Source organism: Tiliqua scincoides, chromosome 2 (assembly GCF_035046505.1).
Source record: "Tiliqua scincoides isolate rTilSci1 chromosome 2, rTilSci1.hap2, whole genome shotgun sequence".
NCBI classification, from domain to species: domain Eukaryota; kingdom Metazoa; phylum Chordata; class Lepidosauria; order Squamata; family Scincidae; genus Tiliqua; species Tiliqua scincoides.
Window position 1 is genome coordinate 4,797,913 of NC_089822.1, and position 18,221 is coordinate 4,816,133.

An 18,221-nucleotide genomic window follows, 5' to 3' on the forward strand; every position below is an offset into this window, starting at 1 on the left:
GATCCTTGAAGAGCCACCTTGAAGAGTCAGGGGCAAAGAGTGAGATGCGACCAATGGCCCTTCTTCAACCAATGAATCGAATAGAGCAGCCTGAGGCAAGATGGAAATGGGACTCCATCCTTGTTGCTATAACAATGTTCTGCCCCAGCCAGTCACGTGCCACTCAAGCTACATCAAGGTTCAAGTCTTGCAGCACAGTGCTGGCGCCCAATGAAATTGCAAATGCTGTGGGGCGAAGCAGGGATCCTCCACCCACTTCTCGAGGTGGCAAGGGTGTGTGGCCTCTTCTCCCCACTCCCTAGCAAAGTAGTGGCAGATGGGGACACAATGAGTGTGAATGGATGCGAACAATTCCACAAAATAATTGAAAGTAGATTTTTTAGCACTTCCTGAACTAACAACTTTTATAGCAAAGAAAATGTGGTGCAGCCCTACAGAGGACCAACACGTTTTGTATTTCATGTTTATATTTTACTTGCAGTCTGAATAACAGACTTTAAAAAGAAATTGCAAAGGGGCAATGGCTAATGCAAACCATTAAATGTCCTTACACTAGGTGTCCCCACTGCTACATCCAAACTCCCTCCCAGTAACACTCATCTGGCATTAAGAAATACTGAGCGGCAATCACAACCAGTTGGTAATTTGCTCCCTGTCTAATATGCCGAGAAGCATTTCCCATCACACCAACATTAACTTTTCCACATCGCTGTGTATGATAAGGTTAATACAAAGACCTCTATCAGTATGAGAGGAATTGCATTTGCACACCTTCCTCAAGATACAGGCAGGTGCATTATGCAAATTCCCTAATGCACAGAGCACTAGATTGCCCGACATAGTCATGTAAAGTGATGTGTTAATGAAAGATGGTCAGACCCTTTACTCTTCCTAGCAGCACTTCTGATACACCTTTGTGTCTTGCTTTGTCTCCAGGCCTAGCTCTGAATACGGCCCTTTTGTGTTTTCTGCACCCCTACATCAGCTCCTACTTTGAAGATTCCCCTGTCTTTTTAAAGTAAGGTTTAGGAGGATTCAAGAGACTGGAGGAGACAGAGAGGGTCCCAGATGCCTCTGTGAAAGCTTCCATGGGTGATATCAATGGCTATTAGCCATGCTTTGCTAAACAGAATCATTCATGTTCTAGCTGAGGACACCTCTGATCATCATGTGCTGTGGGACACATAGTGAAGGATATCTACTGCCATCTTGTCTTGCTGCTAAGCTTCCTAGCAGCAGGTTCTATGTGAACAGCCACACTAGTATTCTCAGCAGTGTTGCCTTGGCTCTTCCTTGTCCTCAAAGTTCTTGTCCTCATTTGCCCACAACTCTGTTGACTATAATTTGGTATGCGAACCCATTTGATTTTGCTCACAAATGTTCCTGAGTCATCATGTCAGACCTGTGGTGGCGGCGTCATTGATAAAAATCACATAGATCACCACAGTCCAGTGGTTCCCAAAATTATTGAGGTCACAGCACCCCACAGCCTCTTCTTCCTAGCTCAGCCAGGTGTCACCATCTTGAATCACATGAAATCTCACACAGTCCAAGAGGGTGACACCCAAATCACATGATCCTATGTGATCCAAGACGGCAGCACCCCAATCTTGCAAGATCTCGTGCGATTCAAGGTGGTGACACCCAAATCTCACAAGATCTTACATGATCCAAGATGGTGCCACCTCAGAGAACCAGTAGGAGGGGCCACTGGGGACACCCTGCAGCTCCCCTATGAGTGTAATGCGGAACCCTATGGCACCATGGCACACAGTTTGGGAACCATGGCCATAGCCAATCAATAAGAATAAATGGAAGTATGAGCAGCTGAGACAGAGGAGAAAGTAGAAGGAAAAGAACACTAATATGGGTGCCGTTGAAACACTGCTGACAAAGTGGGGCACATTTTGGCACTCATCAAAATGAACATGAAATGAAATAAGTAATTCAACTCAGCTCTGAATACACCACACGCAAAAAGTCCGGTGAGCACACACTGAAGTGAGCAGCCTTTTGAGCTCATCTCGGCACCGTCGGCTGGATGTTTGTTAAAAAGTTGCTTTGGGAAGCATATTTTCTTCTATTTCGAGAAGAATAAAAATCACAGAAGGAAAAACCTTGACATTTATTTAAGGATATTGGCAGACCTCACAAAACTGGGGCAATATTTTCTCCTGCTCAGTGTGATATCTGCAGAAAAGCAGGGAAGTCCTGGGGTCTGAGACAATAGAAAATGCCTGCTTGTAAGGTGGTTAAATTTGACATTCTTCAGACTCTTGAAGTGTGTGCAGTTTGCCAGGGGTATACAAAGCAGCAGCCTCATTTTCACAAGCCAGGCCTCTTTGAAACTTCCGTTCCCTGCTTCTCTTACTGACATCCAAATTGACTTTTTTTTGTATTTCATAATAGCAGATCCTGCCTCGATTTTTCTGAGGTTACTGCTGGTTTTTTCTCTGGTTCACAAGAGACAGGGTGAGGGCGAGAGAGCGAGCTGAAAAGGGCATCCTTTCTTCCCGTCATTTGGTGACAGCACAGCCCATTTTGCAAAACTGCATAGTAAAGGATGGGGACTGTGCTGTTGTTATGGTTTGTGGCTACTCAGGGGAGAGTGAACTGGGGCAAGGGGAGAGTTTCACACTGAGGAGGTTGCACACCCTATGGTTTCATTGATCCTTCACCTTAACAAAGAACATAAGAAAAACCCCACTTGATCAGGCCAAAGGCTCATCTAGTCCAGCTTAGCTAAGGGGACACAGGGGTTGCAATCGCACCGGCAACATGTTTTTGGGGGGCAACAAGTTGAGCTTGACACTAATGGCCTCAACTGTGAAAATCTTGGTATGTATAAATAATACCATCATGTTATATATTATTGGAAATATAATTTAATGCTGAATGCAGTGAAACAAACCGTGTTGGGAAATCAGTATTCTATAAAAAGATATGGCCAATTAACCAGAAAACTTTTTATTTATTTTCTTTTACTTAATAAATTAAATTTCATTGGGGGGGGGCTACAAAATCTTCTTTGACCCCAGGTAGTAGATGCCTTAGCTACACCACTGCAGTGGCCTACCAGATGTCTCAGGAACACACAAGACAACAAGATATCTGCATCCTGGTTCCACTCCCTTCCACATGGCATGCTGAGAATCATTTTTTTTTTAACCTTTCTATATAGAGAGACTGTATAAGTTTTAAGCTGCTATTAGGAAGTTGAACAAGGAGAGTAGTTCCTAGTAGTTAGCGCTCAACCCACTCCTTCATAATCTCTCCTTCACGGCTATACTGGATCTATACTCCAGTATGATATCTACAATCAGTAGACAATCTCAGCAGGAGAGTGGGCTATGCCCTCTTGTCTGTAGCTGGGCCCAGACATAAAGAGAGGGCAATCCATAGCCTGCCAGGGAGAGTGGCATTTCAAACAGAGACCCTCAGAGGAGCATCCCAGGATAATGGTTCTTGCATTTTAGATGCCAGGCAGTCAGTTTGAGAAAAAGCAAGGCATTCACCACAGCCAGGGGTGTAGCCAGAGGGGGTGCAAAGCACTAAGTTTTGCAGGGAGCCTCACTGTGGCATGCAAGTGGCCCCTCCCCTTTGGAGACATTCCAGGCCACGAGAGGCATTGACTCCATTTTGCTCTTGGAATGGATCCATTTTTGCAGCCCAGAATGGATCTGAAGAGGAGGGGCTGCTTGCACGCCACGGTGAGGCTCCCTGCAAAACTTAGTGCTTTCCCCCCATCTACCTATGCCACTGATCACAGCTGTTGCATCTTCTTGCTAGAATACTGCAGGAAGGAGCCTTCTTCACTGATTTGTGTAGCGAGTTGGAACTTATGGGGATTGTTCAGTCAGCTGAAAAAAGACAAAGCCAAACCACTCTTTTTTCATGTCACTACTGAACCCTCACCTTAAAGGTTGTGACAGTGTACCAAATGACAGCTTCTATTCATGGTGCTCGATTTGGATGACCTAATATGGCAAAGAACAAGTTGCTGCCAGAAGGAGAGGTGAGAAGCTGCCACCTTTAGCAAAGCATGTGTGGGCTTGAGTTCTTTCTTCCCAGGTCAGTGTGTTCAGAAATAGAGCATTCGTCTGCTGCTTGTGTTTCATTGCTGGTAAAGCCCTTCAGACTACCTTGCCTTCTCAGTGTTAACTCGATATGTAAGTCATCATCATATCCCACAATCATTCACCCACTTGGACAAAAAGCATGAAGTATTCTAGAGCTGAGGCCAGTCTAAGGCCTCCTAGTGCCTGCAGCAGTCAACCAAGTGATATACCAGCTTGTCTTCTAGTCTGTTCCTCCTCTTCCTATTTCCATTCCAGGGAGTGGAGGGGGATGGAGATGGCCATGGCTAGTGGGGTAGCTAAGGCATCTGGCATCTGGGGGCACAAATTTTTTTAACAATACCCCATAACACTCCCCCAACTTTTAATACCCCTTACAACATCTCCCCACCTCCAAAAATGTAATACCCCTCATACAAGATCTGGGTGGCGAACAAGCATCCGGGTTACTTCACCTTTGGCTAATTACCCCAGTCCCTGAGGTTGGCCTTGAACTCAACTGTTTCTAGGTTCCTTCAAGTGGAGGTTCCTTCATTTCCAGGTGCTCTGAGTGAGGCAAGGAAACCTGATTCCAATTGGCCAGGCAGATGGCTCAGTCACAGGGTCTTCTTCCTCCACGAAGGTTGTCCTTAGAGGGTGCTCCTTTATGAAGGGTACCTCCTTGGTTTGCCTCCCGGCCCCCCCCCCCCCGAAGCCTCTGAAAGGCATTTCTGGTTTTTGGTGAAAACCTGAAGTGCCTTTCAGAGGCCTCTAAGATACCCCCTCAGAACATGGTACCTGGGGAAATGTACCCCCCTGACCTCCCTTGGCTACACCACTAGCCCCCACCACCATCAATCTGCTGCCTGAGGCGACCACTTCAGTTGGCCATAGAGACGGGCTGACCCTGCATCCCTTGCAATGAACATATGACTCAATGTTGACTAGCTTTTTATTTCCCATCAATGCACCAACAGTGTCTTTGCAGTGCATAATTCATAATGCTCAGAGCTTACCAAAACATTGTATGATGAAAGATGTCCCTTCTCAGGCCACCCAACGGTGGACTAATTTTCTTCCTTGGGAAAAAATGTGTTCCAGGTGTTCCAGGTCATACTCTTCACAGTTTCCCAGTGTGCTCAGTGTGAATATCATACTATTTCCTCACCAGATGTTCTAGGTGACTTCACTAACCTTGGGTTAGTTATTTCCTGACACTAGCTTTCAATTCTCCAGGTCCCTTTCTGTATTACATTTCTGTCCTGGCCTTCGCAAGAAAAATCTTCTCCAGCCCGTGTATTGGAAGTCTGCCTGTGCATTTCCCAGTGGCAATGTCTGTTCTTTTATGTGTGATCATGTCTCTGTAAAAGCTGAGACTCGCTGAAGATGTCATGGCCTCCCTCCTCCCAACATGCTTTGTCATGCGGGGAATTTGCTGGGAGTTCTCCAGCCATAATCTCAGAGAATCTGCTACCTTGGGGGTCATATGTCCATTATGGAACCCTCCCACTGATCCTGCCTCTGTTGGGAGGAAATGAAAGAGGAAGAAGAAAAAATCCCACAAGGAATGGAAATTATGTTGTCATACACGTAGTCTCTTCCGCTTTCCAGTGCTTCCAAAGACACACACGGGTATCACAGCCATGATAAACTGCAGTGTACTGAAGTGAGTGAAACTGGAAATAAATGCAACGTAGCTTAAGATTTAAGAGATTTAAAGGAATTGTACCTCTCAATTATTATTGCTATTATCACTACGCAATCAGCATTCATGAGATTTTATCGAGTTTAAGTAGACTTTAATGCCTTTGAAGACCATTGAGAAGCTTCAGCAGAGGCATAAGAACATAACATAAGAACATAAGAACAGCCCCACTGGATCAGGCCATAGGCCCATCTAGTCCATCTTCCTGTATCTCACAGCGACCCACCAAATGCCCCACGGAGCACACCAGACAACAAGAAGACCTGCAAGGCTTCCTGGGAATTGTAGTTAAGAACATAAGAACAGCCCCACTGGATCAGGCCATAGGCCCACCTAGTCCAGCTTCCTGTATCTCACAGCGGCCCACCAAATGCCCCAGGGAGCACACCAGATAACAAGAGACCTCATTCTGGTGCCCTCCCTTGCATCTGGCCTTCTGACATAGCCCATTTCTAAAATCAGGAGGTTGCTCATACACATCATGGCTTGTAACCCGTAATGGATTTTTCCTCCAGAAACTTGTCCAATCCCCTTTTAAAGGCGTCCAGGCTAGACGCAATCACCACATCCTGTGGCAAGGAGTTCCACAGACTGACCACACGCTGAATAAAGAAATATTTTCTTTTGTCTGTTCTAACTCTCCCAACACTCTCCCAACACTCAACTCAAGGCAACAGCATCAGGCAGGCCTAGCAGGGCATATACCAGAGCACATGGCACTTAAGTTGGATATTACCCCTCATTTACTGATGGGTATAAAAGGAAGAAGGAAGTGACCATACAAGTCTCACGTGTGCTTTATTTTTTGCTGGGAGAAGGAAAGATGGGAAACTGAGGCAGGGGTGCATGGGGGTTCAGTGTCCTAAGGCCTGTCACGTGCCCCTCATGAACTTCTGTTCGTGAAAAATGGTGCTGCCATGTTGTTAAATGGGACTTGTGGGCTTGACCTTATAACCCTGCTATTTTGTTAACCCTCTTTGGCTATCATTTTGTTTCTGGGCTCAAAACAAACTGCTGTTTTTGGCATTGAAAGAGGATGTTTTTATCTTTTTTTAAATCATGTTTTTAACTGTATTCTTTTTAATCATTGTTGTAAGCTGCCTTGCGTTCCTTTGAGGAGAAAGGTGGGGTATAAATGAAGTAAATAAATAAAATGACCTTGAACTAGGATGTCTTATGAACCATCTCTTTCCATATGAACCTGCTCAGACACTGAAGTCAACTCTGGAAACTCTGCTCTGTGCTTCCCTGCCTTCAGAGATCTGGCAAGAGGGCATGAGGGACATGCTCTTCCCTGCCATGGTGCCAAGGGTTCTGAAACATCCTCCCAAATGATGTTCATCTGGTTTTGCCTTTGTTCACCGCTTGGCAGTGGAATAGCTAAAGGGGGTATGCCTCCATTTGTTCCCACTGCCTGGAATGCTCTGAAGGGGAGGGGGAGGGGCCACTTGCATGCTACGGTGAAGCTCCCTGCAAAATTTAGTGCTTTGCACCCCCTCTAGCTATGCCACTTCTTCTTGGTAGACTGTGAAAACATATTTCAATATAAAGACCAGGGTAGTATAAAGGGGGTGGTTTGGATTCAGCTGTGAAAACTCAGTTCTCAGCTTTAATTAATTTGTCATCCTTTGGTCATAGGTTTGTCAAATGTTCAGTCAAAATGTACAGCACAGTATAGACCCTGGAGCAACCAGGTGATCCAGAGTCTCCATTCATATTCAGAAGCAGTGATCAGGAGAGACCGAGGTTCCTGCTTTCATGTTTATTTCAGGGAAACCCATGCATTTCGGTGCACCTGGACTACTCTCAATGAGTGATGCCAGGCGCATATTCTGCCATTTGAACTTGAGCACTCTTTGCACCCGAGTTCAAAAAGTAAGTTATGATGCTTGTTTATTTATTTAAAACCTTTTGATCCCAAAAATGAATGTCCAAACTTGCAACTAGCAGTATTTTTTTTTTAAAAGTTAAAATTTATGACAGAGGTAAAGAAACAAAATAAATAAATAAAAGCAATAAAAGAGACACACTATAAGGCAGGGGTTCCCAGAGTGTGCATTGTAATGCCTTAGGGTGTCCTGACACATCACAGGGGCACTGTGGGATATACCTGGCAGCCCCTCCTACATGTTCCACTGGGCACCACCATCTTGGATCTTGTGACATCTCATGAGATTTGGGTGCCACCACCTTGGATCTCGTGAGATTTTGTGGGATGGCTGTGTCCAGCGGAGGAGGCTGTCAGGGTGTCGTGCCCAGGCAAGTTTGGGAACCGCTGCTATAAGGTACCCAATAGAATGGCTATAAAGCAGCAAGAGCAGCATTAAAACATTACCAGTCCAAAACTCAGGAAAAGAAAATGATCTTCACTTGCCGCCTGAAAGCTAACAAAACAGGCAATAGGCAAGTTTTCTTGGGGGGGGGGATCATTTCACAGGGTGACCCCATCGCTGTTGTCATTGTCCAAACCTCCAAAAGTGGAAGCATTTGAAGCAAGGTATCTCAGCACAAGCAGATTCATTGAGGGGTTCACAGTCCTGCCCATTGTATCATTCTGGAATTAATGTTGGCGGCATGAAGGTGCATTTTTAGAAACTCTCACCGTGAGAGACTCTTTCACAAACAGAACTTCAGCATCACAATTTATACCTGCCCATTTCTGCCAAACCTGCTCTGACATTCCACATGCTGCTACACCTGCCCTTTAAAAGGGATAAACCACCAATGTCACCAATGCATTGAGCCAATAGATTCCGCACTGACAGGTGTTCAGGGTTCAAGGTCAATCAGATATTCTCTAGTCAAATCAGGTTCTGATTTCCACCTCCCATACATGAGATCAAATTGCCCAGCTGCCTTATCTCCCACCTGCCTCGGCTTTAAGCAGTGCATGTTTATGGATGCCAGGCCTGTGTTTGTACAGACTATCCTCCAGGGAGGTGGCCTTCCTGGAGATCTCTCGGGCTCATTAATTTTGTCAACAGATCTGGGTGTTTTTTCAGGCTGCTGTGGGAAATGTTAAGGGAAGATGCTACAAACACTGGAGCGAATTATCTGTGAGAAACATGCTCTTTGGAGGCAGGAATGTCAGCTATTATTCAGACACTTCACTCACGGCTCTGCCGGGACTCAAAGAAGGAGATCGGATGTATCAAAAGGAGTTGACACCAAATTTCATCTCCAGCCAGTAGCACAGCTATGGGGGGGGGGGGATAGAGAGGTAAGTATCCCTCACTATATCCCCTGTTATCCTGAGAGTAACTATTCCTCCCACTCACCATCAGAGCCATTTGGGACAGCAATGGCAACGCATTACATGATGGTAAGGGGAGGTATGGTTATATGGCATGTTGTGGCACCTGCAATACTTACCGTGCTCCCCGCGTAGCTATGCTACTGCCTAAAGCAAAACATTTAGGTGCATATGGTGGTTCCGGCTCAGACAAAATGAATTCAACATCTCAGGAATTTCAAGGGGAGCAAAAAAGAAATGACCGTTAACAAAATTAGTAGCATTTGTCAGGGAGCGAATGTCCCACACATCACTAGCATAGCTAGAGGGGGTACAAAGCACTAGGTTTTGCAGGGAATCTCCCTACAAAGCAACCTCCCTGCAAAGCAGTGTGCAAGTGGCCCGTCTCCTTCCCCTTCAGAGCCATTCCAGGTGGGGGGAGCAAAAACGGAGGTGTACGCCTTCATTTTGCTCCCACCACGTGGAATGGCTCTGAAGGGGAAGGAGACGGGCCACTTGCACACTGCTTTGCAGGGAGGTTGCTTTGTAGGGAGATTCCCTGCAAAACTTAGTGCTTTGTACCCCCTCTAGCTACAGAGCAGCCACACATCCTTAACTCATAATTAGTGAGTTTTATCTAAAGCTTAAATGTCAAGATGAATTCACAGATTTCCACTCAGGAAAAACAGGAATTTTGAGGAGAAAAAAAAAAAGTTTGAATGACACTAGCAAGATTTCACTTCCTGAGTGGGAGAGGACTGATTTTCTGTTTATCCGTACTAGAAAAGAGTTGTGTACCAAACAGCTGTGTCGACTTTTAAATACTTTTTAGGCCATAATGGACTGGCTTTGGCGAAAGACAAACTGAACTTGCTCTGGTCATCTCCCCTCCAATTTAAACTATCTTAGGATACATCAGTAAGCGCATCACAGTAGAATGAAGAGGTAACATGTCAGGGAAATCTCACAGGTTAATAAGAGCACTGATTGATATTCCCTTGGATGTCTGGAATCTGAATAATTATGTGCGTGGCAATGCTGCTCCTATGGACTCATTTTTGCTCTTAGTTGTATCTATCATGTCAACTGAATGGTAGGGATTTTCAGGATCATTTTGGGCATCATTGAACCCCCGCCTTGCACATTTCAGCAGTATTTGTTAGGGAGTGTTTGTGAAAATGTTCATCTATTCAGTAGGCATGGCTGTCAGTGTGAATAGGCTTGGTTTGCCCCATTGACCCCTGATTGGCAAGTATCACCTATCAGACCTATCCAGAACACATTTTCTTTATTCTAAACTACCTTTGTTTGCCCTCAGTACATAGGTCAAATCTGATTTCCTGTGCAATGCAATCATCATGTGATATAATCTCATGCACCATACAACTCTAGGTTCCCTAGACTGGAGGACTAGGTTCCCTAGACAAGAGAAACAGAAGAAATGGCACTTAAGCAACAGTGCAGAAACGGTGGCAGCGAACAACTGCAGAAAACAGTAAATGCTTACACATTTCAGGGCTTGGGAGAAGTAATTATTCCTACTATCTCCCAGGATTATATATTTTATATTCCATGAATATTCATGAATATATATATTCCATATATATTCTAGGAATATATATATATTTTACAGGTCATGCCTCGTTATCCACTGGGGTTCCATTCTGGAAACTGCCAGTGGATTAAAAAAAATAGTGGATACCCAATCAGTACAAAAATAGCTTTAAAGACCCACTTCCAGGTTTCTTGCTCCTCCATTGTCACCCCAGAATGTTTTGGTATATATGCTACACCGCATTCAACCAGTAGATGAGCTGAATAATGGAATCTAATTGAATGAAATTATAATTATTTGATTGCGTGAAGGTAGGAAATTGGATTTTGGTGCTTTTTTCCTTGTTACAAGGCATTTAAAAGTGGACCTCGGTATCAGTGGTGAGTCAAATCAGTGGATGCCAAATGAGTGGATGCCGAGGTTCACTGGGAAAACTGAGAAGTCTTAATGCATTGATTTGTTCCATTTCAGAAACAAGACTAGATTCTATGCAGTTGAAGTGAATAGCATGAACAAGAGTATGTCCACAAGGCACACCTCTGCTGCCACCATATTCGTAGATCAACCCACCCACCCTGTTTTCCCCAAGTCAATGCTGAGAGCATTACAAACCATTATATCATTGGAACATTGGACAATTTCTCCCCAAGAGAGCATTCGCTTCTTTGGACAAATGCTCTCCATAGACAGAATGGGGGAGGGTCTATGAGGGCAGAGGCAGTGATTATAATCAGCGATTATCAACTTTTCCATCTCACGGCACACTGACAAGGTGCTAAAATTGTCAAGGCATGTCATTTTTTTTTTTACAATTGATAAGACAAACTGAGCTGCTCATGGGGGTCTCGCATCCCTCAATGACCATCCCCCAAATTCCTATGGCAGAGCTACAGTCCATTCACAGCAATGTGCCGAGGCATGGTGGTTGTAAATGGCTGACAGAGCCCAGTCCTATCCAGAGCCCAGTGCTTTCCATTGACTCTAATGGGGCTTACTTTTGAGTAGATATGCGTAGGATTGGACTGTAAGATAATTTAGACCTTGAAATTTCTGGGAGAAATTCAGATAAAGTGAATTTTGAAAGCACATTAAGATCTGTGTGTGGTTCTGCAAAGCAAGTTTCATGCAGAGGAAATCAGACTTTTTAAATCTTCTTGAGTGTACAGTGTTAATGTGAAGCCTGGCGGAAATTGTAACCCACATCTGTGGTTGCAAGAGTAGAATCAGAAGTGATCATTTGTTTATGCATGGTTATTTAACACACATGATCCTTAAGAGTCACAGAAATCATTTCCCCATGATTTGAACAGTCCCAAGGAGAAACTTGAAAGACAATCAAATGAGTCAACTAAACAATTTAAGCTCTGCAGATCTGGTCTCAACAGGCAGCAATTACATTTTGAAGGAAAATGTTTTACAATTGTAATTAGACGTAATAGGAGGAATGCATTTTTCCCCTTTATCCTTCTCCCATGGCGAGTCAATTTAATTCTTAAATACAAGAGACATAATTGATTTTAGCCCTAGATTAGTACTGAAAATGATCTATATGCATTCTCACTAATGGAACAGGAGAATTTGCCTTCCTTTGGGACTGTATCCCAACCCAGTTCACGGCAACCATTATTAGACCCTGACAGGTTAGTTAACAGGAAAAAGGAGAGGATCAAATACCCCACAGATTAACATTTTAGTGCAATAATAATTAATGTTGCACTCTTTCCAGTTCATTATGGATTGTGTACACAAACTTATTACTCTTATTACACCGACCACAAAGGAAAAAATGGCAAGATCGAGCTGTGGCATCAGTTGTGCTATAAAGAAAGTCTGGTTCTAATGGCCTGAGCCTATGTGGGCCTTGTGCTGATGGAACTCACATTCCATCAGCATAAGGCTCAGGCCAAACCCATCAACAGCCACTACAACAATATGCAGGCCAGTTCCACCTCTACAGTTGACTGGTAGCTGCAGGAGCACACCAACGACCTCCAGAGTCCCCATTGGAGCATTTGAGGAAACTGAGGATGATGGCCAGGAGAAGGCAGGGCAGCTGCCTGCAGGGAGGTGTCAGTAAATGAAGCCAACTGAGGAGAGGAGGAGGCAGGTGCAAGGCAGAATCCTTTCCCTCCTAGTGGCTCAGATGATGACTCCATCACCCCCCCCCCAGCCGAGATATCTGCCAAGCTATTGATCTGCCTGGGGGTGAAAGGAGACAGAAAGGAATTGATGAGCTATATGTGGTTAAATGTGAAGATCAAACAACAGAGTAGTAAAGATGGGTCCCTTCTATGAAGGTAATGGGCAGTTAATGGAGTGCAGAACAAACTTAAAGTCCTGAAATTACTCTTGGTCCTGGGGTTACATTTTCATTGACTAGTTCCTGTGCATGTTGGAGGGAAGAGGTGGTTCCCATGGTCCAGGAGGGCATCTGACCCTAGTCACTGTTTACAAAGAGTAGGAAAGAACTTGCTTCAACATCAACCTGCACATCTTTTGTCTACTTAAGAACATAAGAACATAAGAACAGCCCCACTGGATCAGGTCATAGGCCCATCTAGTCCAGCTTCCTGTATCTCACAGCGGCCCACCAAATGCCCCAGGGAGCACACCAGATAACAAGAGACCTCATCCTGGTGCCCTCCCTTGCATCTGGCATTCTGACATAACCCATTTCTAAAATCAGGAGGTTGCGCATACACATCATGGCTTGTACCTCGTAATGGATTTTTCGTCCAGAAACTTGTCCAATCCCCTTTTAAAGGCGTCCAGGCTAGACGCCATCACCACATCCTGTGGCAAGGAGTTCCACAGACCAACCACACGCTGAGTAAAGAAATATTTTCTTTTGTCTGTCCTAACTCTCCCAACACTCAATTTGAGTGCATATCCCCTGGTTCTGGTGTTATGTGAGAGACAAAACACCAGAGTCATGAGTCAACTGCTCATGAGTCAACTACTTCATGAGTCAACTGCTGTCTCTTGAAGAAAAGTGGCCCACTTAGGGGGCTGAATTCCCAATGCAGCTGTCCATATTGACTCTCACACAAATGTGTCATCTTGGTCCCTTGTTGGCTTCAGGGTTAGTGACAGAGTCCATGTAGTTAGGGTCTCTCTGTCCCTTCAAGAGATTCAGCAGCATCTCCTCCAGGCAAAGTCTGCTCCGGCAGGCCACCAGCATGAATGTGGCATGAGTGGGTGGCGTTTGGCTGCTCCAAATCTTGTTCATATGGCACAGCAGAACTGGCTGCTCCTTCTTATAGCTGGGATGGTCAGACCAGAGAGAGAGAGAGAGAGAGAGAGAGAGAGAGAGAGAGAGAGAGAGAGTCACTAAGGTACAATCTGTGGTGTGGTTCCCATCACCAGTGTGGCTGCCTTTCAAAGAATTTATTATTTCCAAATGACCCTGAAACTGTATTTTTTGCCAGTTTGATGAGGACTCTTTCAGACTTTGGGACTAGGGCAACTGACCCACACCCTACAAAGGACCTGCCTCTCTCTGCCCATTGACTCTGCCCATTCCTTCTTGATGACTGTTAGGAAACAAAAACATCTTTTTTTTTTCCTTAGCTCTTAATGGGCTCTGATGTTTGCTGCAGCTACTAAATTAATCGGTTGACTGTTCTCTCCGTTTAAATATTGCTGTGGGGTTTATAGTGATGGTTTGATGTTTTCACATTGTTAGCCACTTTGGGAATCCTTGTGACAGAGAAATGAGATATAAATAGTTCAGTAAGCAGACAAGCAAAGTCCAATTCCGGCAAGAGGCTATTTTTGGAAAATACCAGTCCCAAGTCCATTTGTGAGTAAGTGAGAACTTGGCCCTGGCAGTCACTACATATGATGAGATTTCTGAGGAGTGACCAATGATCACCAAATCATGATCCCTATCTCAGGGTGGTGCCAGGGGTCATCTGTCAGGCACTGGCCATGGGTCGCCCTGGCCAAGCCAACCCCTGAATCCTCTAGTATAAAAGAAAGCAGTAGTACGAGTTGGCCAAAAAATTCACTCTACTGCTGCACCCAGCACCCCATCAAAAAATGAAATCATCCTTCCTCATCATGAGGTCACTGACTAGGGGATGCTTCTTGTGGTCAATGGCCAGGGTGGGGAGAACCATCACTATCCATCATCTACTGCCTGCCAACGTGTTATGAAGAGTCAATGCAGGGCTTAGCTTCAGAGCCTCTAGTAAGTTGGTATCGCCACTACACCAGTGGAATTTATTTTTAATCCATGTAATTGATGTCAGACAAAACTAAAACAAATGCCTCTAAAAGGAGACTGTGAAGTTGTGAGACTTCAACACCTTCCTCCACCAACCTAGTTCATAAAAATGACCATTGGGCTCCTTCCCTCCAATAATGACCTTCTACCAGGTTTCTTCAGCAGGAACAGTGAGATAAGAAGGATTCCTCCCTCTAGCTGGACCCAACAGACATTTGGATCCATCCCTCCCAGCCCCCTTCCCATCCATCCCTGCATTGGCCGTTACACACGTCAATTAAATGGTCATTAGGTGACCTCTGTGTTACACTATGGAATAGTTGGTTCTTCTTCCTTCTCCACACCGTACCTCTTTCGCATCATGTCTAGTACACAGCAGTGTAGTCATTAGGGTTTGCATCACCAGGTATGGGAGGCCAGTGCATCATCTTCATGATGGATCTCCTCTCACACAGTGGGCGAGGCAATGCTCCAGGTGGTGGGCATGGTGATGCATCATTGCCCCACCCCACTTTTTAATGCTATAACTTTTTACTGAATAGTGATACTTCAATGCGGTTTGTTTCATTGCACATCAATTGATATATAACATGATGGTATTATTTGAACGTACCAAGTTGTTAAAAATTTTAACCAATAGTAGTGTCTCTCTCTCTCATACACACACACCACAGATACACATGCACATCGACCAGTGTGGCCTGCACCCCCTAGCGTTGCCACTGCTGCACAGTAATAAGTAATTATTGTGGACTGTAAAAAAACCTGGGTACACTGGCAGAAAGAGATTATATAAATGACATTTTCCCAGTTCAATCCACCCATTTTGCAGATCATTTATTTATTTACAGTACTTTGATCCTGCCTTTCTCCATGAAGGGATCCAAGGTGACTCAATCATGTTTTACAGTGGCGTATCTGAATGGGGTGCAAAGCTCGAAATTTAGGCAAACCCAGGCAGCTGTGACAAGGTGGCAGCTTGTCATTTGGGATGATCCATTTGATTTTTCGTTTGTGACTTATCACTGGTATCACCTTGCACCCCCGGGGGGGGGACCCTCAGGCTCTTCCCCCTAATCCCAGTGTCCATCAACTCAGGGTTTGTTTGCTTGCTTATGTTTTGCCACAGTCAGCATGCTTCCTCTCTTCTTGCCCAATGGTGTTCTTATACTTGCCATTAGAACTCTTTGTTGCAAGCCTTGATCAATATGCAGATGAGATGTTCCAAATGGGGGGACCTCAGGAAAGCTCAGAGATAATCATTCAATGTGATTAAAGCAATGGCTGATGGCCACACTGTTCCATTGTACAGCAGAGCCCATGTTTCAAGTGCTTATTGATTTGCCTTTATTATATAGGCCCGCTAACGCCTGTAACACGGAAGGGGAGTAACTTTCTACCCTCATAAGCCTTGAACATATCTGTCCCTCCTACTATATGAACCCTCCATTCAGTGGTGTAGCTAAAGGGGGTGCAAAGCACTAAATTTTACAGGTGCCTGAACTCATTGTGCCAACAGCCCCTTCCTCTCCCTTTGGAGACATCACTCAGCATGGCTCTGAAGGGGAGGGACAGGGACTGCTGGCACAATGAGTGTGTTCAGGCACCAGCAAAACTTAGTGCTTTTCACCCCCTCTAGCTACACCACTGCCTTCAATCAATCGTCTTCAAATTTGGCACAAAGTGTTGGTGTCACACACCCCCATACGCGTGCCCCCCCGCACCCCTCTAGTGACACCACTGCTCCTACACATACACTTGTATGCATGGTGCTCTCCATGAGTGATCTTATAAATGCTTGCAGGTCAGAGGTAGAGCCTGCCCCTGTGATCAGTGGTGTAGTTAGAAGGGGTGGAAAGCATGAAGTTTTTCAGGTGTCTGAACACGCTATGCAAGCCACCCCTCCTCCTTCCCTTCGGAGCCATTCTAGTTGGTGGGAGCAAAATGGAGGCACCCAAGATGGCTCCAAAAGAGAGGGAGGGGCTGCTTTCATGGCACGTTCAGGCACCTGCAAAATTTAGTGCTTTGCGCCCCCTCTAGCTATGCCACTGCCTGTGATCTCTTTCCACCCCATGTTCATGAGGACATTTGATGGGGTGCAGGTGTTAAAAACATAAGTGTGCCTCATTTCATCCCTGAAATATGGAAAGGTATATTGTTCAGATCTAATATGTCCCCTCGGCTGCAAGTCTGTCCTTTTTGCTTCTCAGAGAGGAAGTGGTGCTGCCCAGTGTGTCCTTGCCAACGATGCCTTTAATCATTCATAAGAACGCAATCAAGGTTGATTTTTATTGCTTTATTTTTCCATGGATGTGAGGCTATATCATGAGGCCAGCTCACAAGTTCAGCTTCCTACACCATCCTCGCCTCGCAAAACCCACTTGGTCTATTATTTATTAAGCAATGATACGGTGAAACAATTACATTAGCAGATTCCCCCGGTAGGATTGGTGTACAAGGCATCTTATAATTATTGCAAGACAATCACACTCTTGGGGGACAAAGGCAGCAAAGAAAATAAATGTCATGTTTTTTCCAGTCCTGGTGCCGAGAACCACAGTGCCGGTGCATAACTTAGCCCAGCAATAACGCCACTTGGCTCGCATAAATTTTAAATGATTCATGGCCTGCATTTCAGTTTAAATGAAGCAGATTCTTTTTCCCAAATTCATAGAAACACCTCACAGTGAAGCAAAAGGGTCATACAACCCGTCCCTTATGATGCACCAAGCTATATAAATCCCCTCGTTCCTGCCAGAGGAGATGCTAATGGAAAACTTGTGCCCCTTCCATAACTCAAGGGAGCAAAGGGGAACTCCAGTCCCTCAAGGGTTTCTAGAACAGACCTCCACAACCTTGGGATGTACCAAGCCAAACACAGCCCACCCATGAATGCAGGTCCAGTGGCATAGCTAGAGGGTGTGCAAAGCACTAAGTTTTGCAGGGAACTTCACCTCAGCGTGCAAGCAGTCCCTCCTCCCCCCCCCCTTCGGAGCCATTCCAGGCAAGGGGAGAAAAATGGAGGCATACGCCTGGCTCCGAAGGGTTGGGAGGAGGCCCCATGCACTGCGGTGAGGCTCCCTGCAAAACTTAGTGCTTTGCACCCCCTCTAGCTATGCCATTGTGCAGGCCTACCAGGAGCTCAAGAAAACCACTTGAGAAAGAGGGCAGGGCCAGTCTTAGGAGGTGTGAGGCCCACTAGGAAACACTTTTTTGTGGTAACCCAAGTCCACAGCTAAGATCTGTGGAATATTAGAGATATAAATAAAATGCATTATGGACTTTATATCTCTATGGTAGAATGGAAATCAATCAAAATGTGCGCTTAAAAAGTGCATGTGAGTTGATGGACCAAATAGATCTAAGTGCACTTTAGTATAAAATGGCAAACATGGAAGCCTACAAGTAAACAAACAAAATGTGTATTTGACAAGACTGGCGTAGAT